The sequence below is a fragment of the Chamaea fasciata genome, unplaced genomic scaffold (genome assembly GCF_029207755.1).
Source record: "Chamaea fasciata isolate MVZ Bird 193981 ecotype frontalis unplaced genomic scaffold, bChaFas1.0.hap1 SCAF_9, whole genome shotgun sequence".
Lineage (NCBI taxonomy): Eukaryota > Metazoa > Chordata > Aves > Passeriformes > Sylviidae > Chamaea > Chamaea fasciata.
The window spans coordinates 31,200,630-31,223,688 of record NW_027094094.1 but is presented as its reverse complement, the minus strand read 5'-3'; the positions used below and the strand labels follow the sequence as shown (position 1 = coordinate 31,223,688).

The 23,059-nt window shown below is 44.7% G+C and overlaps 1 long non-coding RNA gene across 1 annotated transcript; it reads right to left on the bottom strand.

Annotated features, from left to right (window-relative positions):
* Positions 1–10,948: 10,948 nt before the first annotated feature.
* Positions 10,949–17,231, bottom strand: LOC136293717 (uncharacterized). The gene is made up of 3 exons (XR_010722239.1): positions 17,026–17,231; positions 12,860–12,945; positions 10,949–11,723 (listed from the first exon to the last, which is right to left on the bottom strand). It is a non-coding gene; the product is annotated as an uncharacterized lncRNA (long non-coding RNA).
* Between the last annotated feature and the right edge of the window lie 5,828 nt (positions 17,232–23,059).

Here is a 23,059-nt window from a genome sequence, read left to right as displayed (position 1 = left end):
CTTCAGAAATTAATTAAAATACTTGGAATGTGCAAAAGGCAAAGAATTCTGTCTTTGCAATATCTCTAAGCCCACAAAAAGTCCATGAATAAGTAATAAAAAATAGTTTTGTAGCTGTTGATACAGGCATTTCTCCTGAAAATTCTTCTGCTTTTACTTGTTTGGAATGGACGTCACTGACACAGCTCCTGGGCAGAGCCATCCTCCCCCCAAAATCTGCCTTTTATTTTTTCCCTTTTTCATTATGCCAAGTGATGCCTTGCTTTCTATAAATCCTGCTCAACAGCTCTGCCAAGGATACAGCTGCTGTTGCCATCAGCTGAAACTCAAATTTGGCCAGGCAAAGTTGCCAAAGCAATGGAATATGTGGGAAGCCCTGGCTAGAGGAGTGAGAAGAGCAGTCCTGTGCATATTTAAACATTCTAAGCAGTGGTAGCTCAAATTTCAACAAAGATTACACCACATTTTGTAAGAAAGTCTAACATTTAGCTAAAAATATTTTTAGCTCCGGGATACATTTTACTACTACTCAGGAAGTTTTTTTTTTTTTTCATTGTACTAATGAATTAAGGTCCCATAAAAACCTGGATAGTTCTGTTGGAGACAGAAAAGTGAAATGATTCAAAAGCAACAAGAAATACTCCTGTGATACTGGATATTTGAAGAAAATAATATTTTGGCGTTCTGCACTCATCGAAGTGGCAAAAGCCTTTTTTTAATATTTTGATATCTTTATGCTGTTTGGTAGTCTCTAGGACTAATTAAGTGCACTCCACTAATTAAGTGATGGAGTATTTTGATGCTTAGATTTTTCCTGTTCTCTGCCAGTTGGTCTCTACCCAAGTATCCCAATGAAGGAACTTCCAGACTATATGGAAAAAGGGAGGGAAAGGGATGTGGGGGGGAATGCACCAGCCCAGTGATGGAGCTGACAAAAAGGGAATCTTCCTAATTAGGCTGCTCATCATATTCTCATCTATAGCCCCTAGAGCAACCAGAGGTGTTTCTTAATAACAGAGTGTTGGAAGAGCCAAAGTTCAGAAGTGTGGCCCAGGCAGGTGAGAGATGACAAGCACAGAAAATTCCATAAAGATGTGTCCTTAAGGAGTCAAGTAGCACAAATCACCACCTGAGCAGCACATTAATCCCCATCTCCTGCAGACTTGAGTGTGACACGTGAAGATCCTTCTCCCAAGCTGATTATCTGTATTTCCTTCACACCCTGACTCCAGCTCATCTCCTCACCCGTGCTGCTAATTGGTTTTCATGCCCAAAACACATCAGCAGAGCCTCTGCTCCTCATCTTAACCCAGTCCTTGTCACCTCGACATGTCAAGTGCAGCCAACTAATTCTCATCAGTCCACTTCTTACTCCCCACCAGCTTCTTTCCTGTTTGACCTTGTCACCAAAAGTGCAGGAATAAGAGAAACTCTCCACACCATCTTTTAAGTGTTAGAAAATTACTTAATTGTGGCCAGGATGCACTGTGGGAATCATCCCATGCACGCATAGCCAGGGTGTGCAGTAGAAATCATTCCATCATATATCATTCTTTACCAGACTTTTCCCATATTTATACATAAAAAAAGCCCCAAAGAAATTCTGGTTCATTGGTTCTACACTGCACAGTTCTTAGCATTCAATTTCCTATTGGCTATTGAGCCCTTCACTTTGAATGCTAATTTGGTCCTCATTCTTTGCTTCTCTTATCAGTCTTTTCCCAGACCAGGGGGTGAAGTCTGTTTATGTCCATTTATCTCCTCTGTATCTCCTTGCTGCTCCCAACCTGGAGATGTTAAACTCTCAGAGTCTGGGAATCTTCTTTTCGTGTAATGAGGCCTAGCAGGCATCACCCAGAGAAACTCAAACCCTTGCAGTCTTTTGAAGAAAAGCTTCAATCCCCCTTCCCCTTTGGCAAAGGCAAACAAAACCCTTACTAAAGTTACTTAAAAATAAATTTAAAACGTAGATAATTTCCAACAAGCCTTAAAAAGCTCTCAGGCAGGTGCGGCTGAGTGCTTCCCAAGCCTAAAATTTGACTTGGGGTCTTGGTGCTGTGCTGTGTGGTGACATTGTTTTGAAACACAACTAAATGCGGCCTTAAAGAATGCCTGGTGCTGCCAGGATAACATTCCATCATTTTTTGCTTTGTCCTGCAGGATGCAGCTCAAAGGTGGGGTCACTTTTATCCTTGCACAAGAAGTTATTCAGTTATTGTCCTGCCTGGCCTTTCTTTAAATTCTGGAGCATTCTCTTGCACACTTCTAGGTTTATGAGGATTTAACCTTCCTACACAGAGCATTGGAAACTCATCCTGAGAGCACAGCTCATCCTTGTGCTTTAAACATGCTCTCACTGATATTTCCTATTTGTAGCTCTGGCAATTAAAAATCAAGGGGAAATTTATGCTACTTTGAAAGCAGGTGTGGATTCACAGCTTTCATGCAGAGGCACCCCTGGTGAGATGGTGTTTTGCCACCACTAAATATGTCCCAGTTTAATCCAAATAAGTCCTTCATCATTTCATTACTTTTTACCTTGGCTACTTTGCAGTGGTTCAGTCCTTGGTTCTTTCCCAAATGAATTCCGAATCACTGCCACAGCTTTCCCACAGCATCCCACCTGTACAGGCATCAAGCTTTGCATTACTGCATTGAGTGATTCCCTGCTTTAATCCCAATCTTCTACTGAACAAATCCCCTCCTTTTTCAAATTTCAATCATCTTTCAGATTCTGCTGCTGACAATGTGTTCAACACAAAAGAGAAATTTCAGCTGTAGCTGGAGGATACTTGGTGAGGCTTCAGAACATGTCAATGCTACAATTACCTGCATCAATTGTTCTATTAAAACATGAGAACAGCTCTCAGAGGAGAGCTCTGCCAAGCCATGCTGTGTCTCTGCCCAGGGAAAAGAACAGGGAAGCACACAGTGCTTCCTGCTAGGAATAATCTCCAGAAACTTGTGAAGAAGACTTCCAGAAAATGAGGTCATATTCTCATGGGTACTGGCCCATGATGGATTTTCACCTCGTGACTCCAGCCAGGCACTTTCTGAAATCCAGTCTGGATGAAACCTTTCAAGGCAAGGAGCTCTGCAAAGTAACCACACACACATGGAAGGGATGACCTCCTCTCCTCTCCTCTCCTCTCCTCTCCTCTCCTCTCCTCTCCTCTCCTCTCCTCTCCTCTCCTCTCCTCTCCTCTCCTCTCCTCTCCTCTCCTCTCCTCTCCTCTCCTCTCCTCTCCTCTCCTCTCCTCTCCTCTCCTCTCCTCTCCTCTCCTCTCCTCTCCTCTCCTCTCCTCTCCTTCAACCCTTCTGATCATCTTTGTTGCCCTGGCTCTCCAGCTTCAGCTGGTCTCCAAGAAACCCCTTGGAGCAACCCACCTGCACACATGCACCTCTGCACTTTCCACCTCAAAATCTGTGCTGTTTCCAATGGCTCCCGTTTTTAATTTTACTCTCCTGACTATCATACAATATTTAGCCATATTTTTTAGCCAAAACAAAAATACCCATCTTAATCCTCAGATTATTTCAGGGTGGCAGTGCTTCACTGTTTGACCTGCACTGAACACTACAGCATACAGTGTTTCCTCACACAGCCATCCAGGACCAAAAACTCCTCCTTCAACCCCTATCCTAAAAGATTTAGCATCAACAAACTTCTGAGATTCATAAGATCCCATGGGAATCCACAGGCAACAGTTCCTGACCTGAGAACTGTTATTCCAGCTCTCCATTTCTGCCTTTTAACAACTGTATTGTGTCCTGCAGGCCCTAAGTGCCCCATGTCCCCTGTGTCCCCAAGTGCTCCATGTCCCCAGCCCACAGCAGCAGGGCACACCAATGAATTTTCCAGATCCTGGGCTCCTTTCTCCAGTGGTTGTGAGCAGTGCTTCCCAAGGCTCTTATAAGTGCAAACAACTCCTGTTCATGCCTAACTTTGTTCTGTTTTGTTAAATAAAGCACAGCTAAAAGGTAGCACATTGCAATCCTGCAACTGGACACTCCGTGTATCTTGTGCCAGTGCCAGGCTGCATCCCATTATCCCTGGAACATCTGCCTGTTCTTGGGCAAAGAGTTCAGCCACCTTTCAACGCAAAATGTTTTCCATCTCAACTGCTGCTCCAGCTCCTTTAAGCACACCTGTTCTCTCAATTTCCTTGAGAAAAGCAGGGAGGGCCTGACCTTCTCTGGAGCCAAGAGATCAGCAGGAGTGAGCGCTCGGAATGAATATTCATAGATTGGATCTGCTCTGCTGATTACTGTGATCCATCACCCTGCTCCTGCCTTGGAGCCAGATTTTAATTAACTGCTTCAAAATGTATTTTTTCCTTCCACTGTTTCCTGTTTTCTTCGCTACACTTTCCCATTTGTTGGGACATCTGTCTGTGCCTCATTCATATTTTTGTCTTTCTCCAAAATTAATATTCATACGACAGAAATCAATTGGTTGGAAAAGAGACTTCAATCTCACTCCAAATAAATAAAATAGCACTTAAATAAGGTAGAAAAGGTGCTTTAAAAACTGTGACTCTTCCCCTTAAAATAGAAATTACCCACCCTAACCAGCCCTGGAATGAACATAACCCTTGCTATTATTTCAGTGCTCAATATTTAGCTAGAGGTGGTTCTGATTAGATATTAGAATATTTTCTTTTCCCCCTGGAAGAGTGATCAGACATTGGAGTAAGTTTCCTGGGAAGGTGGTGGAGTCACTCTCTCTGGAATTGTTCAGGAGGCATCTGCAGGTGTCCCCTGGGGACATGGTTATGGTGGTGCTGGGGGAATGGTTGAACTCAGTGATCCTGGAGCTCTCTCACAACCCTTCAGCGATTTGCCGCATCCTTATCAGTGCATCCACTTCCAAGAAGAAAGCTTTGGGAGAAGAATACATTTGTAAAGCCAATTCCAGGGTCACAAACTCTCTAGAACAGTCCTTTGGAATATGTGATGCCTTGGAAAGGCTGACCTGGAACAGAGACTGGACAGAGCTAAAGTAGAGATTTATTGAAAGGCCTCCAGGATACACCTTGGGCAGGACAAGAGCCTGACCAGGGCTACACCCAAGGTGGACCAAAATGGTCACAAAATGACTGACTGGTCACGAGGTCTTACACTTCTATAAGTTTTGGTCCATTTGCATATTGGGGTTTAATTGTCCAATTACAGCTTCAGGCTGTGAGGTCCCATCCTTCTTGTTCCTCCCTTCAGCCCACCCTTGTTTGTGCTTTTGGGCCTGAAAGATGTCCTTGGTCTTCAGCAGGAAAAGGATTTGTTTTGTCTCCCTACTCTATGAAGAGCTGAGTGACACTGAATGTGAGGCTCAGAAGTGCACCCCTAGTCAGCACAGAACCTGAAAAACATGAAAGCTGAAACTTAAGGCATCATTTGCACTATTCCACACTCTTCCGAGGGATCAGCTGTGCAAGGACTTTTTGCTCCCATTCCCAGTAGCAGCGCTAAATTGGGAGCGTGTGTGGCAAAAATGGGCCTCTCCCCCATTAATGGACTTTAAAACCCTTCTCGTGCTCTTTTTGCTGTTGTTGTTGTTGTTGTTGTCAAATAGCAGAAGTTTAGCATTGAATAAATTAGAGGTTCTACTTACAAAATAAAAATCAGTCCATCTTCTATCCATCAGCATCAGCATTTGCCCATTAAGTATCTTCCTAGAAACAGAGTACAGAAGTGCTGCCTAGTCTGAACATAACCGTGGCACTGCTATAAAATCCTGATATAAACAGAATTCCAGAAATGAATCCTCCATCTGATAGCCCAAACATCTGAAAAATAAACCTCAGCACTATCATTATTTGCTTTCTAGAGAGTCACAGTCCAAAGATGGATGTGGAAGCTATGAAAAAGCTTGGGAGGAAGAGCTGTGGGATTCAAAGCTGTGTTTGTCAGGTTTCCTGATCCCACTGTGGAGTTGAGGAGAGGCAGACACACACTTGGGGGAAAAATAGAGGTTGTGGGGTGCTCCTGATTACCTTGACTTGCTCTGCTGCCATAAATTCACCCATCTTTTGCCACAGCTCACACTAATTCTTGTTGTCACAGGTCAGGGGCACATGGGAAGATGGGAAGTGAGAGGTGAGGGGAAGCTGCATCTCCCACAGTGCTGTTCCCTGCCTGGGTCCCACTTCTGAAAGGGTTTTATCAAACCTCTGGTTTTTGAAAAAAATAGAGAAGAGGTGACAATGACTCTTAAACCCTAAGAAAGGCAAAATAAGCCATAACAAGCCAAAAAATTACTGGAATTCTCCAAGAAAGCCCGCATCTCGATTTCATCTTCATTCAATGACTGACAGCCAAAATTAGGGCTAAAAGGAGGGAGGACTTTGGGAACACGAAGGGAAATTTTAAGCATAAAACCCACCAAAACACTAAGAAATATAAACCCAACCATGGCAATAAGGCAGCAGGAAGCCAATGCAGTTTCAAGGATGCCAACTAACAGGGAAAAAAAGAAGAGTTTATCTTTCTCTTTTGCATCTGGAGAGTTTGGGATTAAATTTCCTTCTAGTACCTGAAAGGAATCCTGCCAGTATTCCAAGTGGGGAAGCCAGAGAGGAACTTTTCATCAGGAGCTGGAGGGCCAGGACAAGGAGGAATGGGATCAAACTGAAAGAGGGGAAATTTAGGTGAGATATTGGGGAGAAATTCCTCCCTGTGAGGGTGGGGCAGGCCCTGGCACAGGGTGCCCAGAGCAGCTGTGGCTGCCCCTGGATCCCTGGCAGTGTCCAAGGTCAGGTTGGACTTGGGGGCTTGGAGCAGCCTGGGACAGTGGAAGGTGTCCCTGCCCAGGGCAGGGGTGGCACTGGATGGGCTTTAAGGTCTCTCCCAACCTGAACCATGCTGGGACTGAGTCTATGAAATAGCATTGCTAAGGCAAAGATTTGGGAAACCCTCAAAGAAATATGAATCTCTTTTTCAGTATTCAGAATTATAAGCAGATGTGTCACAATATTTTTGATCACTCATTAGTGCTCAGTTCCATTCACCAAACCAGCACCAAGCTGCCAGTCCCTCAAGTAGTGAAATAAGATGGATTTTCCTGGTACCTCCTTTTCCTTCAAATCCAAAGTGAAGCTTCTGGGTGGCTCAAACACTTCTCAAGGTATTTTTAGAAGCCTTGAGTTTGATTATTTCTATTTTTTTTTTCCTTTGTGTCCTAAAAATGATGTGGTGGAACAGATCCAATCTTTCCTTGCTCTGCTTGCATTTCCTTTGCAATGTAAACACAGAAATCCATGAGCTGCAGACTCTTGGTGACTAAAACTGCCTTAAGTCAGGGGAAAAATCGCAAAGAACACAAGTATTTAAAAAAAGATGTCTGTGTCACCACCAAACCTGGGATTTGCCTCTCTTAAAGGATACCTGTCTTGGTTCTCAAATCAGCTGCAGACTCCCTGGCTTTGATTCCACTTCAAAGAGAAATTTGGTATTTATTCTCTGAGGAAGGAAAACTCTGATTCGTGCCTCTTTGATGTCTTGTTTCATAACTAAAAAAAAAAACCCCAAACCCAACTTTATAGAGGCAAGATTAACTAATATCAGCAGCAGTGACTTATTTACCAAAAGAAAAGAGTTTATGAGCGATGTTGGAGCTGCATTGAGCATGAGAGTGGGTAAGCCTTGGGCTTTATTTATCAAATTAAATATCAACAAAAGCACTTAAGGGTTCTCTTAGTGGAAGGGTTTGGTAGCTCTGACTCTTAGCACTTCTTTCATTCATACTGAGCCCCAGAATAAGAACCTTACTTGGTGCAGGCCCAAACTCTGGTCTCAGCAAGAGGCAGACAATGGAAGATGAAGCAGTGAAGTGTTACTTGACTATGAAAGGTTCCTGGCACCACGATACAATTTCAAAGATGAGATTAGGGAGGAATCCCCATGTCTACACCTAAAAGAGAAAACACTAAATTTTATTTTTTTTAATTCTCATTTTCCAATATGACTTCCACTAGTTGGATTAAAATAGCCAGGCTTTTAGAGCAGGGAGGGCTGGGGGAGATGAGGTTGTTTAATTAGTTAAAATATAGCCCAAATCCTATCTAACCCTGAGAAAAATATTTGGAAAAATTATTCCACAAAATCTTTTACTACGTCTCTCATTACTGGTTGTGCTGCATTCAGCAGTTTACCCCCCACCCCTTGTTTTAAAGGAATGCAAACAACGCAAAAAAACAACTAAGAAAAAAAGAAATAAATTGAAAGTTGCCCTCTAAAACTCCTGCCTGCCTTGTAATAATTACTGAGACAAATGTTCTCCCGGGGAGAGAAGGAGAGGTGCTTTCATAGTCGTCACAAACCACACACTTTTGTGGCTCACAGGTGCAAAAATGAATAGGCTGAATACATATTAAATTCTCCTGCCAGTGAATTGTGCAGTGCAGAATCACAGTCACAGCCTTTTGACTTCTTTAGTAAATTGATGGACGCAGAAGTTTCACTCCAAGGACTGTTCAGAATGTATCTGTTTGTTTGTAGAACTACAAGATCCTTTATTTTTCCTTCTTTTTGGCCAAGTCTTCTATGCTCCTGCACAAAATAGGTTATTTAACCTTTTAAATTGTTTTAATCTTCCCGGGGCGCTGCAGAGACAGGACAAGGAGGAATGGGATCAAACTGAAAGAGGGGAAATTCAGGTGAGATATTGGGAAGAAGTTTTTCCCTGTGAGGGTGAGGAGGCCCTGGCACAGGGTGCCCAGAGCAGCTGTGGCTGCCCCTGCATCCCTGGAAGTGTCCAAGGCCAGGTTGGACATTGGGGCTTGGAGCAGCCTGGGACATGGCAGGGGTGACACTGGATGAGCTTTGAAATCCCTTCCCACCCAAACCATTCCAGAATTCCATGGTTTTAAGTCATTCCTCTGCTCAAGCAGCTGGCCCCATCCCAGGGTTGGTGTCTGGTGCCACCTCCCAGCCCTGTTCCAGGCAGATTTTTTTCAAATGCTGAACAGACCATTTATAATGCCACAATGTCACTGCCTCATTGCACTGAAAAATCTGACAACGATTATTCCCTAATCAACCTCTAAGGATAGGTTCATTATTCCATGGCTTTGTTTATCCTGGTAATTAAAGCAGCTAAACACATCCAACAGCCCAAACCCAGCAATGAACATGGAGCCAACAGCCAAAGTCCCCATCTCATGCTGCTGCCTCTGATCCCCCCTCACGGCAATGGCTTTTCCAGCTTCATCCAAAGAAAACTTCCCAGACTCTGATTTGATGACAGATCAAGCCAATGGCACTTGAGCTTCTTTCAGATCCTTCTGCCTGCAAAATCTGAATGATTTAAGATTCCTTAGGATTCACCTCCAAGTATATTCAGGTTTAAATTCCTTTTGACTTTGCTGGAGAAATGGATGTGAGGATAGTTGTAATGCTAGGACTCCGCAGGAGAGCAGAACAAGAGGTGGCACAAGGGACAGGGAACAGCAAGCTGGCTCAGCTCTTTTATCCCTTTTATCCCATCCTCCCTGGCTCATCCACCTGCAGGGACTCTCCTGTTTATTCACACTGAGTTTATAAACTCTAAGCAGCACCACAAAATAATATGTGAAGGGTGATAACCACCACAGAGCTCTGAATTTTGCCCATTCCTTTTTCAAGCTTCTCCTTAAAAATCTTTTTGCTATTTCTTTGCTTAAACTCAAGATTCCAGTACTCAGGAGGGAAGGGGGGAAGACCCCAGTGAAGGAGTATTTTGTGCCTCAGCTGCCAAATCACACAGCAAGGGACAGAGAAAAAGTGTCCTGTACCTTGGTCCTTGTCTCTCCCATCCCTGGCCCTTGATTTGTCTGCAGCAGACAGTGCTGTGTGCATTTCAGCACCATTCCTCTGGGAAAGCAAAATCAAGTGCAGGAAAATCCTTTTGCTATTGCAATTCTCTGAACATCTTCTCTTCATAGAATCACAGAATCCCAAAGTGATTAGGGTTGGAAGAGACCTTAAAGCCCATCCAGTGCCACCCCCTGCCATGGGCAGGGACACCTTCCACTATCCCGGGTTGCTCCATGCCCCATCCAGCCTGGCCTTGGACACTGCCAGGGTTGAGGAATTCACACCTCTCTGAGTGAGGCTCTCAATTTTCCCCAGTTTCCCAGCAGCAAAAAGAGAATTCTGCACTCAGCCTTCCAGGCTCTGAAGGAAATTCAAAGACACTGGTGACTGGGGAGAATATTATTCTTGATATTGCAGGAAGTCAAACAGACTCCCGCAGAGGCTTCTGTGGAAAGATTTTGGAACAGCCCTGGGAAGATTCTGGGGCAAAACCAGCCCTGAGACACTGCTGGAAGTGCAGGAAGGTGAGCTGGAGAATCTTGGCTGCCAAGGAGCCACAGGCAGGACCAGACCTGGGATGAACTCAGGCTGCCACTGCTCCACTTGCCAGTCCCTGTTCCTGTCAGTCCATTCCCTTCTGGTCACGATCCTGGGTTTATCTGGATGTGAGGCAGTGCTGGGGAAGCCCTGCTCTGCACATGGTGGGGCAGAGGAGACATCCCAGTGTCCCCTGTTAGTGCCTCACCCTGGACTCCCGACACCCCCAACCATCTGTTCCTGCAGAACGAGCCAGCCCCTGCTCATTCCAGAGATGCACTCCTCTCATTTCTACTCAGACAGTGCCTTAATTCCACTTTACTCTTCTTCTGATCCCAACAATCTGTCCTTGTGTCCTCAGTTGGGTGAGCCTTCACTATCTGTTCCTGCTGTGGCTCCTCTGCAAGCCAGATCCTCCAGCTCACCTCCCTGGGTGCATTTCCAGCAGAGCCTCAGGGTTCTTCACTCCCCACAATCTTTCCAGGGCTGTTGGTTCCCCAAAATCATCAAGCTCTGAGGGAGTCTGACTTTCTTGCTACTCTCCTGCAACACCAAGAATAATTTTCTGCCCAGCCTTTCAGTGTCTTTGAATTTCCTTCAGAGCCTGAGTGCAGGCTGAGTGCAGAATTCTCTTTGTGCTGCTGGGAAACTGGAGAAGGTTGGAAAACTTGCCCAGATACATGAGGATTCCCCAACCCTGGAAGTGTCCAAGGCCAGGCTGGATGGGGCTTGGAGCAACCTAGTATAATGGAAGGTGTCCCTGCCCTTGGCAGGGGTGGGAATGAGATGGGCTTTAAAGGTCCCTTCCAGCAGCAGCAGAACAGTGCTTGAGAAACATTTGGCCTTTGTTTTCTTTGCTCCTCCAGCACTTTGTAAAAGAGCAGGACCCAGAGCATGTTACTGACAACACCTTTCATTTTAATAGCACATAACAAGGAATGGTTGCTCAGAATCTTTTTTTTTTTTTTTTTTTTTCAGGTCATGTAAGGAAATTCTTATGTCTGATTTATACCTTGAAAGTGCATTCTGGAATTTCTGAATGCTCTGGGCTGTTTCTAGAACGTTAATTAAAAAACAGTAACTGTTAGTGGAGAACACCAATTTCTACCACATCACACTTCTAAGGTTATGTTGCCCCCTGGGGATGACCTGGAGTTATCAGTGTGTATCCGGGTGATCTGGGGGCAGGACACCCTGGCACTTCCAAATCAAGGGACAGAAGCACAGCAGCAGATGCCTGAATCCCTCCTAAGATACCTGCTCCATCTCACAGCCATTTGGAGGAGTAGCTTGGAAGAGTTATAAAAATATCCAGCCCCAAACTGAAATGCAGAGCTCCTGAGCTCAGCACAGCCAGGGATTTCAGCACTTTCCCATCTGATGTTGGCCTGAACCTGAAAAAAAAAAAGGGTTTCAGAATGAATTGTCTGAATAAATTATGGATCTGGGAACATTTGTGGTATTTTCATCCTAGAGATGAAATAATCCAAGACAACCTCAGCCATTTCATCCCGCTGTCCTTCATTCTCTCCCCAGCCCCTCCAGAGCTGCTGCTGCTGGAACAAGGATTAGGAGCAAGGCACAGGTACAATCCCCAGACTGGCCAAAATCCAGATGGATTTATTTCTGAGCTCCACAGGAGCTGGAATGTCACCTTGCTGATGAGCAGGAAGCGGCTCTGATGCTGTGAGGCAGCGAGGCCGCCTGGGCTCTGCTGGGCGCAGGTGTCCAGCAGCTCCTGGGGGCTCTGCAGATAGCTGGGCCAAGGGCAGTGGAGCAGGATACTCTTCTCTGCCCTTGGAATGTGGTCAAGGAACCGGGACACTGTTCTGTTTGCAAGCTGTCAGTGGGAGCATGTGCTGGTTTTGGTGTGGATGATGCTAAATGCAGTCTGGCGACTAAACCTGACTTAATGTCCTGAGAGTGAGGCCAAGACTTGGCAGAGAAGCTGCTAAACTGACCTGGGGATATAGGACTGGCAGTGAACCCCTTTAAGCTACTAAACTCCATTCTCACTTGCAAATGGGCAGGCTGTTCCCCTTGGAGTGTGGGAAGGTTCTTCCCCTGGGGTCTGGGGATGTCCTCCAAGGTTAAGAGGAAGAGATCTGCCCATGAGCCTTGGGCTGGGTGAGTTACATCAACCTCTACTTAATTGTTTCTTTTTGCTGGCTTTAATATAATTGCTCCCAGAGGAGAGAACAAGGTTCCCAAATTCCAAGAAATACTCTATTCCAGTTTGGAAATCTGAATTGTTAGTGGCCTTAAAAGTTTCCACTGCTGCAAGTGAAGAGGGGCAATTTCCTTTGGGAATCGCAGCCAAGGCTCTGATCTGAGGGGAAGAGACACCAGGGAGTGCTGCCTTCATGGAAGCCATGTGAAGGAGAGACTAAACCAGGGAACAGAAAAGCTGATTTGTGAGAAAATCAACCTGGCTAGAAATCTGCTCCCATTAGATTAAAACAAAACAAAACAAAAAACTCTATTTGATTCCACACAAATCAATTCAGCCAATACTGGGCTCTGAGAGTACCTGAGTGGTTGGAGTAGCCTGAGGATTATCTTGGTCTCCATCAGGGTAAACAATCCAGGAGCATTTTTGAGCAGCTGATCACAGAGCTTTCAAATGGTGATGAAAGAGAAAGAGGTGATTCAGATCTAATACCATTATGGGTCAGCTCCAGAGCTGGGAGGTTTTTATTTCTGGCTGCTGAGAACAGAGGGCACAAGCCAATGTCCCTGTACCCACCTTTCCCACCCCGCTCAGGCTTCTGCTATTCCTGCCCATCCCAGGGCCACCAGCCCTTCCCTCCAGATCCTCTGCTCCCCAGCCTGAATAACCTCAGCTGAGATGTGGAAAGCTGCGGGTTTGTGCATTAATTGCTGCCTTAAGCAGCACTTACACACCCAAACAAAACTATGCATTGACAGCCAAGTGAGCCAGGCACTGCTGGAGCAGGGCAGCTCACTATTCTCATCCTAAACACAGGCTCAGGAAGTAATCACAGTTCCAAGAGGTCAGGAATTAAGGAGAACTGTACTTCCCTACTACATTTCATTTCATAAATACATTTATGTGTACTTAGGGCTCTGTCTGTTGTAAATCCTATTCAAGGGTATGTCAAGGAAGGGATAAATGAAGGTGTAGACACTTGACATCATCCTGAGGGATCTGTTGGTGCCTGTCTGGGTGGGCAGCAATGTCCTTTTCTGTGTTTCTGGACAGTCTTTACTCATGTGAAGGCAGAAGAATTCCATGAGCTGAGTGCTCAGCGAAGAGGAACTGCTTTTAATCCACCTCTGTTGTACCTTATAAGGAGAACATTAGGATTTATACCACCCTGTCACCACATAAAGGCGTGCAAGGAGGGAGTTACACAGCAAAACCATCTGTGGGTAGAATTAATGGGAAGAGCCATGTGTTTGTGGGAAACATATCCTGACTGCCACAATTACTTGGGGAAAATGAGAGTAAAATCAGACCCAACTCTCTTCTCTGTAAAAGTCAGTTCTGATCCAAAAATCCAACAGCCTGCAATTAACAGATTCTACACATTTTGTCCTGCTCTGACTTAAAGCTGATGTGTTCTTGGCAGAGCCTTTCAGGCTGATGCTGACACCTAAATTATCAACCTCTCAACATCTGCCCTCGGAAAACTTGGCTCTGTTAGTGCAGCAGTAAAACCCCCAGACATTTCTCCCCAAATATTGGGATGGTCACAATCTGGGTAAGAGCAGTGAAATCCCAAGTGCCTGTAGGAAGTCCAGGAATGCAAACTAGGCTTGAGGCAACGTAAAGTACCACCAGAATTTGAGAGCTGATCACCCCTGGCACATCTCAGTGCACGGGGACAGGCAGAGGAGCAGCCAAGGAGCTGAGAGGACAAAGGCAGTCAGGAGCTTCCAACAGCAGCTGCTGAGGACAAGAGTTGGTGTCTGGGAAGACACAAGAGAAAATAATTATGGAATTATAGAATCCTTCAGGTTGGAAAATCCCTCCCAGCCCATGGAGTCCCAGCTGTGCCCAATGCCCACCTTGTCCCCAGCCCAGAGCACTGAGTGCCACCTCCAGCCCTTCCTTGGTCACCTCCAGCCATGGGCACTCCAAACCTCCCTGGGCAGCCCCTGCCAAGGCCTCAGCACCCTTTCCATGGAGAAGTTCCTCCTGAAGTCCAAGGAAGGAAAATTCTTTTCCCATTCTCTCAGAGGATCTGTAACTCATGAGCACAGACCTGTGTCCTGTAGCTGCCTGCATCCAAAATGTGGATCCACTCGGCCCTGTGATTATTTAGATTAATTCTCCCTGAGTATTTTACCCTTTTCTTACCCTCATTTCTGTGCTCACAACTCCTGCAAAGTGGCCAATGCTTCCACCCTTCTTTCTGTTTAAATTCCACAGACCTCACCACAACAGAACATTTTGCTGTAAGTGACAACTTGCAGCGGCTTATTTGTGCTTCAAGATTTTGATACCAGACAAATTCTTCAGTGACACCCCAAATCCCCAATCAACTGGAAAATTAAGAAGAATGCAAAGCTGCAGATCAATGGAAAGTCCTTTTCTCCCTCCATCGTCCTTAGCTAAGTTTCAAACCCAGCTGACAAATTCTGGGTGCCATGCTGGGCAGAACCAGCTCTGGTTACCCCTGTGCCTTTTCTTCACTGCACAGCTGCAGGAACTTTAGGGAGAATCCTTTAGGGATGATTTAGGAACAGATCCACTTTGGGGAGGCATGCCCCAGTGCTGAGATACAATTCAACCAAAGCTCCAACAACAGAGACTTTAAAATTATCTATAACTCTATCTTTTGAGCAGGGAAAATAAATTAATGGGTGTGCATGGGAGAGACAAATCATGGAGATAAGGATCATATATAAATCTACAGAAGCTACATAATTAGTGCACCAGAGATCTGGGATTAATCCTATTCTCCTGGTGAGGATGGAGATACTGATGTGGGAGAGTGCTCCAGGTTAGGTCACTTCTGAAGAACTGTCCTCGTGCCCTGCACACTGCTCTGCACTGCAGGGAGCTCTGGGAGCATGGAAACTGGATTCCTGGAGGATAGACCCATGAAACCTAGGAATGGTGTGGCTGTTCCCGCAGCCACTTCATGCCCTAGTGCATACAGTACATGTTGAGAGATGTGGGATCTCCAGCAGGAACTGCTCCAGCCTACACCAAATTTTAGCCCATCCAAAAATTCCCACAGCGGGCTCCTTGCTGGATGTTGGCTCCCCCGTGCTCCAGCCAGCTTTAACTCCAAAGATAAACCACAATGTCTTAAAATCACCTCACAGAAAGGTGCTCAGAGAAGCCTGGGATAGTTTTCCTAACTCAACGCCAACATGTTGTCTTTTCCCTGACTGGACAAGCCTTGGGATTGCAGCAGTTCTGCTGAGTGGTGCCCACTTAAGAGCTAAATCTAAATTTATATTCATTTCTCAGAGTGATGCCAAGCACCAGCGGGCCCAGCAAAGCCTGAACTGAAGCCTTGGCATGCTTTAAAGCCAATATTTCTATTTTCAGCCGAGTTTCTCTGGGAAGAGAAGTTCACATAATCATTCCACGCTGCTGCCTTTTTGTCCTTCCCCCAAAATCCTTTGATAGAAGCATCAAAGCTATTAAGATGCAAATCACTTCAGGGGAGCTGCAGCCAAGATAGAGGAGAGCAATTCCCAAACATCCCTATGAGAGGACGTGCTGCAGTTTCACTTCCTGGTCAATAAATGCAAGGAAAATCCATGGAAAACCAGTTGTTCCCAGTCTACAGGAGAGGGAAAGGCCCCCAGAGCCCAGTGTGGAGATGGGAATCACAAGGAGCCTGGAATTCACCCCTCATTTTACTCAGAGCAAGACTTTTGGGTTCAACAGCATTTCTCAGTTCATTGTCAAGGATGATCTCTCCCTGAAAATGGTTTTTAACAGGAATACACTATGAAGGGATAAACAGACAAACATTTGATGCACTGATAGTGTTGTGGCATAGCTCTTTTCACCTGGAATAAAGCAGCAAGGCTTTTAGGAAGGAATGTTGTATCCTGCTTTTGTACATATAAACACTGGAATTTCCCATCACTGTACTAAAACCTGAAATTCTCCCACTGTACATCTTTTTTCACTTTCCCAGAGAGCGCGATAAACAGCTCTGAGAGCATCTCTGCAGTTCTCTTAGAGCCAGAGCCAGCCACTGCTGCAACCTCATCTCCCTCAGTCTAACTCCATCCATGAGACCTGTAGAGGGCAGTGGATAAAAGAAAATCGAGCACCAGAAAGAGCCATAGATGTTAAATACAAATTTAAAAAAAAAAAAAAAAAAGGGATCTCATCTAAGGATTTCCTCATATTGAAAAGCTTACAGGTAATTCCATGGATTAATGGATGACTGCAATGGGATTTTTCCAAGCCTAAATCCCAGCCTCTCTAGCAGATTGCACTGACAGGCTTTACAGCAGAGCTCTTCCCTCGGGATTTACCTTTTTTGTTTTTCCCAACAGAAATCTTGCACCTAAGCTAAAATGTGCAGCTGGCCCTCCCACTGCCATGGTGCTCATGGGCAAACAAAGCTTCCACCTCCACCACAGAAAGCCACACTAAGCCAAGGAACAGGGAAAATACAGCTGAGCAAAGCTGAGTGTTTACACAATATACAACTGCGTGACAGTAGTGCTCAAATTAATATCAATTTAATATCAAACCTGCCAGGACCCAGAGCAGAAAGCAGCCTCCTGGATAATTCCTCCGTGGTTTTCAGGCACACTGCTAATAACTTCATTATCCATTTGGTGCATACAGTTAACTCATTACTGATGGAATATGTAAAATCCAGGGTAAAACTCCAATTAGGCACAGCAGATAAAAGCAATACAGGACCCTTTGCCTTATCTTGCACACTAGAGCATTAATCAATACAGCACAGGTGCTTATGATCACCTCATTTCAGCCGTGCTGTACTAACTACTCCCAGCTTTATAAACCTCAGGCAATCCCAAAATTGGCTCTGCAATTACCACGGGCAAAGCTCTCCACACCTTCCTTAATGCCCCGTTAATCTCCGTGTTGTGGTTTTAAGGTTTGCTTATTTGAGAGGTAGGGTTTTGGGAGAAAAAAAGGCAAAAGCAGGCTCAACTTAGAAGCAAAACCAGATAGATTTGATTAACATACACTAAGAGAAAAAAAAAAAAAAAGAAAGAAACCCCCACAAATTAATTTCTAAAACCAACCTTTCTCCCACTACAAATTGTTCATTTTCTACAAACAGTGTAAAGAAGCAAAACCCAGAACTCCAGGTCAGTACCACTTATAAAACAGTCTTTCATTTAGTCTTTGAGAGAGAGAAGTCACTCCTGCGGTTTGGTAACTCACACAAAAGCAGCTTGTCCAGAGAATGTGCATCTGCGGAACTTCCCATTTCACACAGCCTTTCCCAGGACTACCTATGGGCCATGGATTTCACAAAATTGGGGTGGTACCTTTCAAAAATGAGCTGTTTAAAAAACCAAAGGATCTTTTTCAGCTCAGGGAACAGAGATAGTTCTCAGTTCTTCCCTGGCTGAGGGCTTCTTCTCACTTCTCTCTGTTCAACTTCTCATGGGGTCACAAAAATGTTCACTCAGTTCATCACAGATACCTTTGCTCAAATCCACAAATCATCTCCCCAGTTTATGCTGTCCACGATTTAAAAGATTATCCTGTTACTAAAATCCATATGGGATTTTTCAACCTAGAACCAAGGCAACTCGTCATCTCCACCACTTAAAAGTCACTCTTCCTTTACTGACTTTGAGATCTCCTTATTGTCCCTTTACATGTCTCCAATTTAGCCTTTTCTTTCACCTCCAAGAAGGGGTAGAGTTTTAAAGTCTCAATCTGTGTCAGGAAAGAGTTAAAGCTTGCCCAGGCCTACGGTGGCCAGGTGATCTCTGAGGTGGCAAATGTTTTAAAGTTATGCCCTGGGGGAGAGGCTGATGGATACTCTGTTTTTCCACCCCTCCATCCGATGGTCTGAGCCGGGCTCTCCTCAGCCAGCCCCCGTGTTACCCGCTCGCCGGACAGGGGAGAGAGAAGAAGTCTTTAACCCAGTGTCAGCTTTTATATGGGCATTACCAAAAGTCGCTTTCCGTTTTTTCTGAATGGTCAGAACTGCGTGCGAAATTCAAAACCTACCCCCTCCGCCACAGGTCCCTGTCCTTTCTATAGAATTCCACTGTAGGAGCAGAGAGATACTGTTTCAACACACGACACTCAGGAATGCAGATTAGAGCTGCAAAGGCACCAAAACCACCAGGAGAACCACCAGGGAAACGCAGCGAAATAGGGCTTGAAAGTGTTTTAAGGTGCTGGCAGGGTGTTAATTGGGAAAGGCCCCGCGGTCTGGAGCTGCTGGGATGAGGGACTGGGAGCTGTCCAGCCCCGCCGTGAGTCACCGGTCCCTGCTGCATCCCAGCCCCTCTGGAAAGGCAGAGATCAATCCAGGGAATCAGCGCTGCGCTCTCCTCCTTCCAGACTCCCGGCTGAGTCACCGAGTTATAAATTGCCACTGCTCCCCAGGAGTCAGACGCTGACAATTCACTCTTACCTGCTGCGCTTTTTAACCTTGTTTGTGAGGTTTTATTTCCCGACCCCCCCGCGCCAATCGTCTCCTCTCTTTCCCATCAGCGTTCCCTATTGTATCAGTTCCGCCGGATTTAAAAAGGGACAGAGAGCTAAGGGCTGCTTTTGTAACGCACATTTGTGAAGGTAAACACTCACATGGACTTCCGAGCCTTCCTTATACTCTGGCACAGTTGCTGCAGTGTCCCAGAGTGAGAGCCTGTAGGAATGAAAAACTGGGACAACGCTATTCATGCTCAGAGCAGAATGAAACAAAATCATTTTGCTATCATCTGTTACACACGTCTCTGTATGTCACAAAAATGTGGGAACGCATTTTGGAAGGGGTTTGCAGAGACTGGAGGAATCTTTCTCCTGGGAGAAATCTCTTTTTTTGGTGATGGCACTCTTCCTTCTCCTCAAAGGAGAAGGAAATGAAAAAAAGTCCAAAGTGAAAATAAAAGGCAGGTGCGAGCCAGAAAGAACAGTGAGAATGGATCACGGACATGGTGGAATCAGTCCAAGGTTGGACTGGATGATCCCGGAGGTCTTTTCCAACATTAATGTTTCTGTGCTATTGCGGTTCAAAAAGTTGCAACAACAAAATAAAAACAGATGGGTGCAAGGTCTTGGAGTAGCACCTTTGGATGGAAACGGCACTGGGGAGATCAGAAATATTGTTCTGACTTCATCAGTCATGGAAGGTGCCCTCACCCACAGCCACACCCACATCCACCTGCTGAGTGCCAGCCCACACCACAAAGGAGGGAACTCCTGATTCTGAGAGGAAAGCACTGCTGGTTTTACTTTTACTCTCTCACACACACCAGGTCACACTGCATCCCTCACCCTGGCAAGGTGCTGCTCCCCTTTGGCAGGAGGTTGTTCGTCTCTCTCCATGCAGCCTTTTTTTTCTGATTCTCCGTCATGCCTAAGTGCTCTCCAACCAGATCACAGCCAAGTCCAACTGCTTGGGAAACTCTCCCAACCACAATGAGAGGTTGGATCTTCCCATGATGAAAAATGAGTCCTTAGGTGCATCATCATCTCAAAGACCAGATCTCCTGCTCAGGGGTGAGCCAGTGGCTCCCTGGCCCAGATAAAGAGGTTTCAGCTAAAGCCAGGCAGAATTAAAGCCTGCTCTACAAGCAGCCAGCCCAGCAGCTGGGATAACCCTAATTTTCCTGTCTGTACCACAGGAAAATGACCATGGAATTGAATATGAATGAAGAGAAGCTGGATTCTTTAAAGAAACCATTTGCTTTTGGTTTGCTCCTCTGGGAGTGATCCAAATGCACTGCTGAAGTTCTCTCCAGCATTCCTGTGACAGAGGTTTTCGTTTTAATCAAAAGAGTTGTCAGGAAAATTAATTCACAAACACCAGAGGTTTATGTCCAAAAAGGAGACAGAGGAGTCCTGTAACTTTATCCAAATAAAGGAAGAGGCCATGGGGCATTTCCCATGGAGTCTCTCAGATTTTTTGAGGATGCAGCCTTCTTTTTATCCGAATCTTCCAGCCACATTTCTCTTCTCTCTTTCCCCATTGACTGAAGTACTTGAGAGGTAAAGACTTTCCAAAACACCTAATACCTGAACCACCTAATACCCCCTCCTAATGTATAAACCCCTTCTTTCTTTTCCATGTGTCACTCAGTTGAATTCTTTATGGAATTTATGGTTCTTCTCATTGCTTCTTTCATCTCTCAGTATCCAGTTTTATTTATCAGCAGACCCACAGTTTGTTTGTGAAGACAAATCTCTCATTCCATTCATCAATCAGTGAAATCTTTCCCACTATTTCTTTTATCTCTCAGCATCTAGCTTTATTTGCCAGCAGACCCAGTTTGTTTGTAAAGACAAGTCCTTCATTCCTTTCAGAGTAGATATAAAAAGATAGGTCTCACACAAGAGCTGCAGTTTATTCAAAGCCACAAATCCAGATGCAGGGATGGCTGCATGAAACATTCTCAGTGGAGGTGCTGCAGCTGAGGGCATTGGGAGCTCTCAGGCTTTCCTTCCCCTGCCTGGACATGACCTTGTAAAAACACTATTTGGGGAGAAAGGAAGGTCTCTGCTAGTAAATGTGAGTATTGGCTATGATTTATCATTTCTACCTGCTCATAAAAATAGTTATTTTAAATTGTGTAAGATGGGGATGATACCTGTGAAGAACAAAACCCAAAACCTCAGAGGTATTTGTTTCGTTTTATGACCTCTCACCTTCAGATTTCTTGACCATATGGTTATGCAGAAACTTGGTAAAATCAATACTCTAGCAACAAAATTGTGCAGCAGCAGGAAATCATTTGGCTCCTGAGGCCACTGGAAAAATGAGGCAGGGTTTTGTGAATGTACTGTTAATATTCAGACAGGGAGGTAAGTCACTCAAAAATAAACACACTTAATCCAAAGACTTCTACAAACAATCCCAAATCTATTTTCATTCTCTCATTAGCAAGTACACTGAAAAGCTTCTGGCAAGCATTGCCATTTGTTTTAGCTCATTATAATAGCTCATTAAAAATAGAAATAAAAACCCTGGAATATCCAAGCTAACTTAATGGGAACAGGGGAAAGCTTCAGTCCCCACCATCAGCTCTGTCCAGCTTTAATTGGAGCAAAATGAACTTGTGCCATCCTACACAACAATTTACAGGTGAAAGCAAAATCCCTGTGTTTGAAATTGTCTGGGTACATGGTGAGGTTTATCTGATCCATGTTTGTTTAAAATCTTTGGAAAGGTATTTAAGGAGATCCACTATTTGGGATATTCCACTGGGGGTTTTTTGTGGTTTGTTTTGTTTGTTTGTGGGTTTGTTTGGTTTTTTTTTTTTTTTGGGGGGGGGGTGGTTGAGTTTTGTTTTGGTTTTTTGGGTTTTTTTCCCTCAGATGAAAAGCAAGGGAATTTGATCATTGCCTGACTCTAGATTCACCCAGCTGAATTTTCCCTGATTTCAGACAGAAGTGGTATTTCCCCTCTCTCTGCAAACAGGCCCAATGTCCCCAAGAAGCTGCCTGTGCCCTGAAGTGGCTCTTAGGAGCTTTAACAGTGCTGAGGTGGCTTTAAATCAATTCCGCTCAGGGAGATACTTTCTTTTTCAGTCAGTGCTCACTCTCACTCTATTTTTCATCAACTAGAAAACAGAGGGCAATTAAGAGAAAACATTGCCATAAATCAACAAGAAAAAAATAAAAAGAGAAGAAACCTTAATGAAGGCATTTCACAATTCCAAACTACAAGAATTGAACTCAGTTACATTCAGATTTCTGTTCTTTTTTGCCTTAAAATGGTAGATTTTTGCCTGAACCAGAAACCCTGTGCATACAGTTGTTGTTTTCCATGACTCCAGCACAAGCAGCTCCTCTTGCCCTTCCCAAGCATAGGAGAGAGGCAGCCCAACCACATTTTCAGGAGCAGCAGGATGTTCACCTGGAACAATCTAGGAGGGGCAAGAAAGCCCAACCTTCCTTTTGCATTTTTCTAAACAAAACAATGACACTGGCAAAAAAACATACAAACAAACAAACAAACAAACAAACAAACAGAGAAAGAAATATAAATTGCACTCACACTGAAATTAGGATTCAACAGAATAATAGAATCATTCAAGATGAATAAGACCTCCAAGGTTATCAATTCTAATTTTGGACGGAATGCCATCACGTCTACTCAGTTTTTGAACAACTGTTGATTTAGATGAAACTGAGAAAATGTCAGTACCCAACAGTAAATTAATTTATTTTAAACCCTATTGTAAGAGAGAGGATTTGCTTTCCTTTTCAATGTCTCTCCCTTTCACCACTCAAATTTTCTTGCTAATTCTTCTCCAAGGTCCTGCTGAAGTGGTAATGGGGACAAAAGGAACACTCAAGAAGGAGGCAAAATGCAAGAAGGGTTAGGAAGACAGAAGCATTGCACAGATGGATTGGCTGGATTTGTAGCTTGAGCGGTTTTTCACCTCTTGGAATATGGAGGAGTGGAGTTACCCCTTGGGCTGATATTCTACAACCCGTAGAAACCCCAGGGTGTTCTAAATTCAGTTAATATGAGCAGTACATGAAATCTGATGGGTCTGTAAACCCATCTAACAACAAGTTCCAGCTACATTATTAACACCCAAAGTGAAAAATCACAGTTTC